We start from the raw sequence: 13,441 nt of genomic DNA on the forward strand, positions 1-13,441 counted from the left end.
ATAGTGAGATACAATAAAACTCACACAGATCCTGGAGTTAAAATACTAGCATTTTATCCTAGGTTCTCCTATTATCTATGATGCTGGCAAATATACAAATTTTCTGCAAATCAACTTTTTTTGGTTTAGAATGAAATTCAATATGCTGGAGATGCAGATGGCATATCAGGGCTATATAACACAACCAGCTCTTTAGAGTTTAATTACTAATTTTTTTCCAGAATGCTGCAATCTGCTTAATGGGCTTCAGAATCCAAGTTTAAAAACATATCACATTTTAGAAATGGATTCTAATTAATTTTGATAGAAGGACTTTGAAAACATACAGTATTACCCATATTATTGTAAATGCATAAATACCACCTGGATATTTTACATACAAATATAATAGATTTCTTCTGTCATAGATAGGTGAAAAAAATCATTGTTCTGTGATGTAAGATGCATCAGGAACTTGATTCAATACTGTGCAATGATGATTTAATGCCAGGATTTGTACCTCATGCAAGAATTGAAAGCAATCACAAGATAACTGTCCTGACTCCTGAGAGTGATTATAACATGATTAGTGTCAATGGGGATTATGGTTATTTTAGCATTTTGGCTCCTCCAAAAAACTTTGATTTTTTTCTTTAGCATGTAATTTATTAATAACTAGCTAAAGCTCCTTGGTGGCCCGGTGTTGAAAATCTTTTATTTACTGAAGTATAACTGACATACAATATTATATTGGTTTCAAGTGTACAACATAGTGATTTGACATTTGTATACATTGTAAAATGATCACTACAATAGTCTAGTTACCATCTGTCATTTTACAAACTTAACACAATATTCTTAAATATATTCCCTATGCTTTATTTCCCAAGAATTCATTTTATAGATGGAAATTTTTACTTCTTAATCTTTTCACTCATTTCACCCTCCCAACCTGCCCCTCACCACCTCCCTTCTGGCAACCACCTATCTGCTCTCTGTATCTATGACTCTAAAACTGTATCTGTTTTTAGATTTTACATAAAAGTGAAATAACGTGGTATTTGTTCCTCTTTGACTAAGTTTATTTGGCATAGTTAAGGGCAAACTAAGTGCAAACAAAGTAAAGGCAACTAAGCTGGAGGTAAGTGCTAAAATACAACCATCAGATCCTTGAGCCCAAGTGTCGGCTTGAGGTTTATGAATAGGTAAAATGTGCACACTCAACTCTTCAGAGGACAGAGGCAACAAGGAAAATAGGAGGGTACCTTTATTTAAGAGTCAAACATACACTTGGAGCAACTGAATCAAAACATGAAGGTAAAGGTTAATACTCAGGCATTGGTAATACATTAAGCATTTTCAAATAAGGATTGAATCCAGGTAATTATGAAAGTATCTCTGTTATCCAAGGATTATTATGAAGTACAGATTTTGGGGTCTGGGTTAGTCCTCAGTGATAGGGTTCAAGGGTCAAGCTAAAGGCTGGAAACAGCAGACAATAGGCAGAGATTTGAGCAAACAGGGAATCCTGCTGCAGTAATCCCGTATAAAGGTTAGAGGTTAGAATTGGAGAGCAATTCTAACTCAGAGGTAGAGTAGAGGTTGTAAGGGTGGAAAAGTAAGTGAATCCAGGGTGAGAGAGTCTGGGGACCCAGAGTGAGGCATATTCACTAGATTCATCCCTGGGTCTGGATTAGTGCTAAACCTCCAGAATAGTCTAAATGATTCCCCATTGCCTGGATAGCTGCAAACCTAGGAACCAAGTAGGTCGTATTAACCAAGGAATCATATTCCAGAAATATTACCTCACTGTTTTCAGTGTCTAAACCTACTTAGTACAATTATTTCATATGCAATAGACAACTTTAAGCCAAAACTCTTAAAATATTTTCAAATAATAATACCAGAAGACTGATACACTGATTAGCTAAATTATTTTCCTTATATTTCAGTTTTCCTAGCGGAAAATGAGCAGAACATGGATATTTGCAAGTTAATATTTAGCAGGAGGAAAAGACTGAGGAGAATTGATTATAGTTCTCTAGGACGTCCTTGGGAATACATTCTCACGTATTAATTTGGTTAGGCCATGACCTTCCCAGATAGCATTTACACAAAGAATCCCTTCCTTGCCTGAACCAAAGACATCAGAAGAATAAACTCTGTAAAGGAATATATCATCAATCTTTTTTAATCTTTTTTGCCTCTGTGAATTTGTCAATTAAAAAAATTACTAAGGTAAAAATGACTTTTAGTAAAGTACATAAATTTTAAGTATACAGATTGATAAATTTGCAAATATGTATGTACCTGTGTAACCACAACCAAAATCAACAAGTATAATAGTTCTGGTGCACAGGAGGATCATTCATTCCCCCTTTTGGTCAGTAAGTCCCAAGAATAAAAAACATTCTGATTTCCAGAACTGTGGGTTAAGTTTGTTAGTTTGAAAGTTCATATAGGTAGAAAATATATTTTTAATATTTAACCTCTTCCCCTTAATATGCCTATGAGATTCATTCGTGTTGCATGCAATGTTTATTTTTGTGACTAGCTCTGGAGTATTCTACTGTGTGCAGACAATATAATTTATTTACTTATTCTATTATTAATGAACATCTCATTTATTTTCAGTTTAGATCTATTATGAATAAAACTTACATAAACATTTTGTCCATATTAGTCTTTTGGTGCACATTATTATTCACTTTTAGGGGGGCAGATATATACCCAAGGGTGAAATTATTGGGTTATATGGTATACATATGCTTTCTTTTAGTAGATACTATCAAATAATTTTCCAAAGGAGTTCTAGAAATTTATACTTCCATCAACTTTATATCCTCACACATACTTGGTAGTCTCAGTTTCTAAAGAAAAAAATATTATGTTTTGTAATGGTATTTACCACAGTTTTTAATTTGTATTTGTCTAATTGCTAATGATACTGAACACATTTTTATATGTTTATCAGGCACTTTGATACCATTTCTCATGAAGTCTCTGTCAAATCTTTTGCCTGCTGTTACAATTAGGTTGATTATCTTTATTGTTATTGTTATTATTATTATTAATGATTTGTAGGAATTCTATGTTTTTGATATGAAATGTGGTGTCTAAATGGGTATCTCTGGATCTGATGGGGACCCCCAAATGTGGGGCAATGTGTGAGTGGAAGCCAATGGCGCTGGCTGTTAAAGGATTCACTCAAGGCAGAACAAAGGAGACAGTTTATTGAATACACCACAAAAAAGCAGCAGGCAGGACAGTGAAGAGGCTGTGTGCAAGGAGGCAGTGGGAGGGGACTGTTTTTAAAGGGGGAAGATGAGGAAATATCTTCCCTTTATTATTATTTGTGCCTAGATGTAAGTAGCCCATTGGTTAGTTAGGGTCTATAGATATTTTGAAGTGGCCACCTGATGGACCTGTTTGTATTCAACCAGGTGGTCACCATGGCCCTTTCTACATTCCATTGCTCAAGCCCATTTGCCTAAAAGCAGCCTCTACATGAAGCATTTGTCAAATATATGTGTTGCTAATATCTTCTCTTAGTCTGTGAATTATTTTTTGAATTATCTTTTGTTAAACAAAAGTTCTTAATTTAAATATGTCCAGTTTATTTTTTTTCTTTATGGTTCATGTGTGTCTATGCATGCACAAGTTAGAGAAAGACAGAGAGAAGAAAAAAAGAGATCTTATTTAAGAAATTTCAATCATCCCAAAGTGATGAATCATGAAACTATTTTCTTGTAGAAGCTTGATTCAACACTGATGAAAACATTGAAGATGAACAAAGCTGGAGGACTTATCCTATCAGTTATCAAGATTTACTGTAATGCTCTAGTAATGAAGACAAAGAACTAGAGGTACAAGTATACATACGGACCAAAGTAATCCAAGTAGTATAACGGAACACAAAACAGATTCAGGTATATGCGTATCTGATTTACGACAACCCATGAAATACCTGGTTACTCTTTATGGTAAAATTTGAAAGTAGCCTGCCTTCAATTACAAAAGAGACAGAGGCCACTGCCTTTTGAATATGACAGTAGTTTCATATGGTTTCTGAAATAGAAGAAGATATCTACCTTGGCTCTTTAAGATCTATGAAATTAGATGGTAATTGGCCCTCCATGAAAAATAGTGTCTTTGTTGCACTGCCAAAGGAAGTTTATGAAAATGAACTGAATTAGTAATATAACCTTACATTTATATGGTATGTCTAAGTGTATTAACCCCCTTATTAAAAGCATGGAAATAATAAGCATTTCCTTCTGGATTGTAATAGATGGGGTTAAGATAAGACTGCATATAATCTCTTATGTAACATCATGACAATCCAATTTGGTACACATTTGTCATTAACCTCACTTTTCAAATAAGTAAAGTGACACTTAAAGACATTATATAACTTACCCGAGTTTGCACAGTTTGTAAAATTCAGTGTCCTGATGAGAACCAAGTATTTGGTTACATGGTGTGCTCTTGCCTTTAAATAATACTCTGCAGGGAAGATTTGCTCTATGAGGAAGTCAGTGCAAGGAAAATGCTTACAAAAGATCTGAGAATTTACAGCAGACAAAGAGCATGAGTGCATAATAATCAGAACAAAGTGAAAGACTGTGAAGATTGCAAATCATGATTGTGGAGACATTTCTAGTTTAGAGTCCAGGTGACATCATCAGGGGACCTTACCAGGGTCCAACTTGCAGGAGTTGCGAAGATTAGCTTCATGATTCAGGGGAGCCACAATCAGATAACAAAGCCACAATCAGATACTTAAATGGAAAGGAGCCCCGTGGCCCAGATAAGGGAAGAAATTTATCAGCTTTGTTACATTCATACATGCAATCACTCAATTAATATTTATTGAGGTATTACTAGGTATCATGTCCTCTTTTGGACACTGAGAATACATAGAATGACCAAACATAAACTGCACCACCTCCTGAAGTCTGCAGTCTAGTATATAGTATATTCAGTGCATTTTGGCTGCTGCACTATAAATGTCAGGCACTTTGAGATTCGAGGAATGAAAAGATAAATAGTCTGCTTTCCTCAGGAATTTCTTGTTCAATAGGAAATCCACCTGCGATATGGAAGCATTCTATTAGAAATTTGCCCAGAAGTTATGTGGCAACAACGAACTGAAAAGTCTGGATATGCTAAATTGTATTATACTACATAGTAAATAGTAAAATATTAAGTACCCCAGTTGTTATTTGAGCTAGAAGATGATAAATAAATAGGACTTTAATAGCAAAGAAGGATGTCACAGACAGAAATCATCTATAAGAGGAGGAAAAGCACTCTGAAACTAAGCATAATCAGATGTTTTGATTTATTACTCAAAACTTGAGAAATGTGTGTATATATGAGTGTATGGCCATGTATATTGAACTCTCTATCTTCATGACATACTGGTATTGTTGCAAGATTTTTTTTTACCACAATACCTGAGATTCGCTGTCTTGCTGCTTTGAGGAATGAAGACATAGACATAAAATGAGCAGCAGGCAAAAGTTTATTAGAGCAGAAGATCAGAAAAGAAGAATAGTATGAAAGCTCTCTTTAGAGAGAGGGAGGACATTTGAAAGTGAATGCCCAACGACTTTGGCACGGGTCTTGTTTTATAAGGTGCTGGTCAGCTCCTCTGTCCCTTCTCCCTTATTTCTTCCCAGGTTCTACCATTATTGACTGGACAACTCTGGCTGGATTGTCCATTCCTGATTGGCTTCTTTCCACTGAATGAGGGCTGGTCTATGGCCATACCTTTCCTTGTAGGTCATAGATTTTATGGTCTACTTACTTTTAGTCAGGTCTTTTGTTAAATTCCTGGGGGAAACCTGATGGGAAGTAGGTGGTGTCTGTTACATTCTTTAGAGGGAATGGATGCCTTGTGGGAGGTTGGGGGGTTGCTGTGGTCAGACAATCCCAGCATTGTTTTAAAATATGTCCTTTTCCCCACCCAGAGACTTCAAGTCTTAATCTTTACCTCTCTGTCAATTTTATCCTATCTTTTCCTATTATAGTATCTTTTTCTTTTGTGTTTCCCCCACCTCCCCCATTGGATTTTGCTTTGTTCTCTGAAAGAAAGAAGACATTATTATTTAATAATAATGTTTTTCTCAGATCTTTCTGGAGGAAAATTAGTGGAATAACCTAGGGGCCAAAATAAGGTAAAAAGTATATAGTCATGAGTTATTTTGTATTATGTTTGAGGTGAAGGAATATGAAATAAAAAAGTAATAGAGGTTGGAGGCTCTTGTGACCGAATTTTCTGGTCTTGCCAAAGAGTTCATAATGAATCCCTGGAAAACAGTCTGTTGGGAAGGAGGACTAAACATTCAAAAATCACTCACTGCAGCCATACAAATATTGTTGTTGTTGATGGGAGATGGTATTAAACTGGAAGCACAACCAGGGCTCATCTATAAATCCTTGAACATTTTGCACCCAGAAAATTTCACATGATTTCTGAAGTAAAAGTTGCAAATTACTTAGCCACTCTTTTTTCTCCCACGTCGTAAAATAGAAAGCTGGAAAAGAATTCTGCTTCTTCATCAGACCAGCATGGTTTATATATTGGAAATGTATGATTTGTCATTTATGTCTTGCTACACTGTTGTTTATAAAGAAGAGTGTTGATTCAATCCAAGTCAAGTGTTTATGGAAACTTAATTGCTTTAGTTTTATCTGCTGGTTCTGTCAATTCCTGGCATTGCTCTACCCAACACAATGCTGTCCGTATTTATATCACGGATGTCTTCATATAGAGTTGCTATCCAGCTTCAAATCTGGTTTTAAAGGAATTTGGGAAGTGTTGGAAAGCAAAGAATAACTTGATTTGCATGTGAGCCCCAAACATGGATGCCAGTTGGCTGCTTCCGTTCACATCTCTCCTATTTTCATACATTGTTCTTTTTCTGTTTAAGCTTCTCAGCATAGTAAGAAATGATCTGCAGTGCCTTTTTTTTCCCTCAAACAAAAAATCAAGACACATTGGTCTAACATATGATATAACAACATGATGGAATATTTTTAATTGGAACTATCCCAGAAAACCCTCAAGAGATAGATGAAGACTAAGTGTTTGTAAGCACATGATGTTTGTTCAAATATATGCATTAAAAATACTTTAAAAAATCAATTATTTATTTAAAAAGCATAAACATATAACCACAAGAAAGGAAGAAACAAGGATCTATGTGTTAAACATGATTTTAAAATGATTGTACAAGAACAGATACATACATTATGGATGTAACATCCTGAGGGGCAAGAGTCAACCTCATAGTATCTCTCATGTGTACTTTTTGTGCTGCACAATACACACCCACACCCACAACGCCCCCCAAACACACACATACACACAGCATTTCCAATTTAAAGATTTCACTCCCATTTTCTATTGGCCCCAGATCTTGTCTCTCTTCTCTTTACCCATAGTTGAACTTTTACCTACTAAAGACCCATTTGAGGCAAATCACTTGTTCACATCACTCAGAAATATTGTATTTATGCTTCGGTCTTTTATGTTGCAAGGCCTCAACAATTCTAGACTTGCCTAGAAACTTGGGCCCACGCATTTGAAATTCTCTAGACACTGTGAAATCCAAATATTTGCCACAGAGAATAAAGCCAAATGAATTTTTTGAATTTAATTCTAAGAAACTTCTTGATTGTCACAGCCCTTGATCCCCATCCCCCATCTTGTCCTATAACTTACAGCTCTTGTAGGAGGTGGAAAACTTTTCCCTTTTTCCCTTCTAGTATCTTTGGTCTAATAATTATGCTGACATGATGTAAAAATTCCCTTGGGCCAAAAGGTGAGGGGCTTGCAAATGAGGAAATACCAACCACTGTTTGATCTCAAACTCTATTTGGGTAAAAGGTCAGAGGTTGAGCAACCTAGCTCCTCCTGGCTCCAGCAAGTCCCTGAGATGTAAATCCTTGACATATTCTTCAAGCAACTGTTAAGCAACCCCCACCTCTTACTGCAAAATTCTCGCTTCTGTACACCGGCATCACCCCTCTCCCTATATAAACCTTGAGCTATGGCTTGGCGGGGCTCTCTTCCGAGGACTTATTGGGTGCTCCAGAGGGGCCGTCTGGCCAGACTAAAATAAACCTGAATAACCAACTCCTTTTGTGTTTTGTGGGCTTTGTTCTCGGTGATTCTCCTTTGGAAAGGGAGGTATAACAATAAGACATATTAGCAAGAGGAAAACAAAGTTCTTATGTACTGGAGCCCCATAAAAATATGAGACTCATGGGCAGTTGAGGTTTTATATACCATCTTGAGCTAAGGACGAGGGAGTAGGAGTCTGGGACTTCAAAGGGGAAGAAGACAATTCACAGGAAGATGACAAGAGCAAATGTCTCAGAAACAGATGTTTTCCCTGCCCTTGCAAATAAGTCTTTCTGATATTAAAATGTATCTGTGGTAATAGCTCTCTTCCTGCTATAGATCCCTTATCTAAATTCTTTCAGGCAGTTAAGAGAGAGAAAAGGTTTTCCTGAGTCTGATGGGTCTTAATTGTCTTCATTTCAAAACCACAGGACAAAATGGCACATTTTGGGGTCACTTAGTCTGTCCCCCTGATTTCCATAATCTGGAATGGAAGTCAGTATACATTATTCTATTTAGCTTCATTTTAGTTCTTTACTTTTTGTAATGAATTATCCCAAAGGTAAGAGGCTTAAAACAATAAATACTACATTTCACAGTCTCTGGGGGTTAGGAATTTGGGAACAGATTAACAGAGCAGTTTTAATTTAGAGTTTCTCATTGTTTGTAGTCAGATGCAATTATCTGCAGGCTACAGGCGTTTATCTCTTTGATGACTTAACTGCTTCCAAGTTGAGTCATTCATAGACTGCAGATTGGTTCTGTTGGTGGGAACCTTTATTTGTTCTCCTGATTAGCCTCTCCACAGGGATGCTTGAAAGTCCTTAAAATACAACAGCTATTTTCTACTGACAGGTGATCCAGAAGTATAGGGAAAAGCTACAATAACTTATATGACATAGATTTGGAAGTCATACACTATGGTGTTCTATTGGTCTCAGAGACAAGCCCTAATCCAGTTAAGAAGAACACAACAAGAACATAAATAGCAGGAGGCAAGTGAATGGCAAGCTGGGACATAAGTCTTCTCCTGGCCTCTATCTGGGACATATATGACCAGGACGCCTGGTTCTCAGGTCTATAGACAGACTGGAACTACACCACCAGCTTTCTCAAATTTCTGGCTTGCAGACGACAGATTATGAGACTTCTCATCCTCCATAATCACATGAGTCAATTCTTTATAAATTATCTATCTATCTATCTATCTATCTATCTATCTATCTATCTATCTATCTATCATCTATCTATGTCTATGTATATATATATCCATATATACATATATATATATGTAGGTATATATATATCTTTTATAAATCTCAAAAAAAACCAGGAGGCAAGAATTGTTGGAGCCACCTTAGAAGTAACTGCTATAAAACCCTAACCCCATCCCCTTTTTAACTCTATATCCAGTTTTTCTAACTCCAACTGAAAGGTTTGTAATTTCCCTCCAGTTTTCAGGAAGATAATTGGAGGAAGCAAGAGGTATAAAAGTTTATCTGTCCCTTCTTTCTCAGAAGTAAAAGTGCTTAAACATTTTGCCTGAAACTTAAATGGCAGAGGAAGGACAGATAAATAAAATGCACCCATGCCCCCTCCCCCAAATTCCTAAGCAATGCAAAGTGCCAAAATCATATGAATCTTTCTAAAAATTACTATAGAGATTTAGATATCATTAATTTGTATCAGCCAGGGGGCCAATGGGAAATAGAAGGCATTCCCAAGTAGGGTAATTTGAAAAGAGTTTAATAAAGAGAATTTCTGGAGGTATGGGAAGAGGGATAAGGAGACCACTATAGACAATGCAATAACCAGGATAGTAAGTAAACTGATCACACCTAGCCTGAATCAAGTAGAGATTCAGGAATCTCTACTCGAGTAGAGATATAGGAAGTTGGAAAGTCAGAAAGAGAGCAATGTGGAAAGGGTCTTTTTTACAGGGAGCTGTGGCCTTGGGTATTAGGAACACAGGCAGCTCATGAAAACTCTTCTTAGATGGAGATGAGGAAAGAAACACCCCTGACTTTGGGCAACTTAACCTGAAGCCAGGTTCAAGAAAGACTCTTAATATATAGACAATTATACAAATATGTGTGTGTTTTAACTTCTCAATTTTAGTTCCTTCTGATACCCAGCCATATTTCCTGTCCTTTGGTTATAAAGGGAATTATTTTCTGTTTCAAGTCAATTTCCAATGTGTGCTTAAGGTAGTTTGTGTAAACTTTCGTTTGGGTTCCCAACAGCAAAATCATCACTGCCTAAAACATATGTCAACATCCATTCTTTTACTGTGCCTCACACTGTATACAGATGTATCTCTTGTCAACATGCAACAGGGACTAAAATGGGACATAAAGCATATGGTTATCAGGTGAGTTGGTGAAGGATGTAGCAAAGCTTACCAGGTGAGTGACAGAAATCAGTAGGGCTATGTTAAGAACCATGTGGAGAAGAGCCTAATTCTGCCAAAGAACAAAAGTTTGGGGAGAAGAGTTAAAGGCAGTAGGGCAGTAGCTCAATCTGAAATTAAAGCGTTTCCTGAAGCAGATACAGGTGTGAAATCCTGTAGGATAGAGTGGCTGTGAAGTAAACTGTGAAATGAAGATGCCAGGTTTGAATCCTGTGGCTGCTTCTCACTAGGATCATTGCCACTTAACATCCAATTTCCCTGACTTCTCCACTGTGCTCCAATTTCTCTCATTTCTATAAACATGTAATCATAATACCCACCTCTCATGGTTTCTCTAGTGATTAAATTATTCTAATGCATCTGATGCATCTTGATGAGTTTCAAGCACTATTAGTTATTTTCATCATCATCATTACTATAAATCTAATATCTATTAGAAGGCCTACAACCTAAAAGAAGAAAGGTATCAAGAAAAACACAGGAAAGCTTAGTTTGAAATGATGATTAAATACCATGAATAAGGAAACACGATACAGGCGTATTTATCATATACAAACAGGATTTGGTGTCTTCCAACATGATGCAATCATTCATTTAATGGACACCAATTGAATGCCAATTCTGTGCCAGGTGGTGTAGAAACGATGAAGATATGGTGTGAACAAAACAGTTGCCCTCTGAGGATGGAGACTGCATTACAATGACTTCATGCCTTTAGGAGGTAAACACAGTAATGAGGACAAAGAATGATCAATAAGACAGTGTTGATTATCCATATTGATGTACATGAACTGGACTTAGATTACCATGAAAATTTGAGAGCATCCTAAAACAGTGAACTTGAAACTTCTTCTATGTACTCTAGTTAAGCTGTTTTCTCTATGTAGGGAATACACCACATACAATGATTCCTAAATGTGTGTGCTCTGACTTATGATATTTCAGGATGAAGTTTACCGGCCTCAACAGCAAAATGAAAATAAGTAAGGACAATGTACTGAGGTCTTCATAGAACCAAGTTATGTTAAATACAAAAGAGTTTTCTTTTTTCTAACATGTCTTGCTTATGCTGTTAGTGTTAAAATTTTTATCTCTAATGAAATTGTAGTAATAGTAGATGGAAGATTTAAAGTTGTTTTTCAAGCTTGGTAGACACAGTTGACAAAATGTAAATTTGGCAGCCCACTTGATCTCCAGACTTCATTTCTCTAAATAGTTTCATTTCCGTGAACCAAACCATTCATGTGAGCCACTAACATAAAGACCGTTAGACTGAGAGCCACAGCAGATATCTATTTATGACTTGTCTCTGAATTAGCCCAGATAGACTTTTGTTTCCTTATTTTTAAAATAAACAAATTGGAAGATATGATCCACAAATTTTTCTACTTGAACAATATGCCATGTTGAATTTTTAGCATTTCCCCCCAGTCCCAAAGTTGTCTTGCTAGGAAAAAAATAAGTGAATGAGTGTCATTGACACTTCTAGTCAATGATAGAGCTTTAGCAAACCAGAAACTAATGTACACATTTTACTACCAACCACAGATTATCTTATTATTTTTAGCAATTATTGAAAAATAAACACTGCAACTCCAAATGATATAGGAGCTAAAAATATTATATAGTTTCTTAAGGAAAATACTACTGCTAAGTGCTATAAATTATTTTTTTAATAAACCCAATTCATTTCAGATCATGGGAAACACTCAGAAGTATTGCATTTTTTTCTTTGTGTTCTGCCAGAAAAGTTCAAACCATAAATGATAACCTTCAAAGAATAATGACTTTTGATTTTGAATATAAATGTAAGAAAAATAAGCATTCCCATTTTTCTGCCCTTTAAATGAAGCAGATCTGAGCCCTTTCTTAATTCACTTCTTGCTGTTCAACCTTTACAGAATTATTTATAATTATTTATTTAGTACTTCCCCAGATACCCCTCTTCTCTCAGCCTTCACCAAAGCCTGACAAATGGACAGACTATTCCATATGGGTTACACAGCACAAGTATCAGTACTTCTAGATCTTCAAAATCCAGAATCTAGATGAAAATAATGGGCTCTAGAGAGTGTACATTGCTACAGTTATGGTACATGGAGAGGAAGATATTCGAGATTACAATTTGACCCAAGAACAGAAGGCAATCAAGGCCAAGTATCCTCCAGTCCTTGGGAAGTACATGTATTTGGATAATATAGCAGATGTCCAGTTATATGCATTGGGAGATACTCTGGAGGAAGCATTTGAGCATGTGCAATGGCGATGTTTGGTTATATGACAGATACTGGGACTGTGGAGCCTGTCCAAACACTAGAAGTAGAAAACCAAGGAGATGACCTAACAGTCTCTTCTGTTTCACTTTTTGGATGAGTGGCTTTATAAGTTAGGTGCTGATGAATTCTTCTTACCCTGGGAAGTCAAGGGACTTCATATTGATTGGACATTTCAAATTACAGCCAAGCGGGTGGGGAGAAGAATTTTCATTGTCCATGTAGCCTCAGGGAACTGAAGTCAAGGTAATAACCCACTCAGCAACACAGGTCTAGAATGAAGAGAAGCCAGAAGTCTTGTGGTCCTTGACATTTGATATACCAACAAGACAACAGCAAAACCCCTGTCCTATAAAGAACTGGGTTTTTGTCCTCTTTTTCAGAACATACCATTACACTATGATATAAATTCTACAGTACCTGTTGGTATATGGAGATTTGTAGAGCAGCACTTTTAACTTAAAGTAATACTTCAAGAAATGGAACATACAGAGGCAGCCTTAGCTCACGTTAACCAAATATTCAAACTTTAAGAAATTCTTCAGGTGGTGAGTATGGCTTTTCATCTCTTAGTTTCCTGCTGGAGAAGCAGGTGCCTACTACTTTCCAGTGGGACATAACTCACCCTGCCGAGTCCCCAGAGGG

The 13,441-nt window shown here is 36.4% G+C and overlaps 1 pseudogene; it reads left to right on the plus strand.

The window, feature by feature from the left end:
- Positions 1 to 12,612: 12,612 nt before the first annotated feature.
- LOC144222380 (protein archease pseudogene) lies at positions 12,613 to 13,204 on the plus strand (annotated as a pseudogene).
- The last annotated feature ends 237 nt before the right edge of the window (positions 13,205 to 13,441 follow it).

The sequence above is a fragment of the Crocuta crocuta genome, unplaced genomic scaffold (genome assembly GCF_008692635.1).
Source record: "Crocuta crocuta isolate KB4526 unplaced genomic scaffold, BGI_CrCroc_1.0 scaffold291, whole genome shotgun sequence".
Classification (NCBI taxonomy): Eukaryota; Metazoa; Chordata; class Mammalia; order Carnivora; family Hyaenidae; genus Crocuta; species Crocuta crocuta.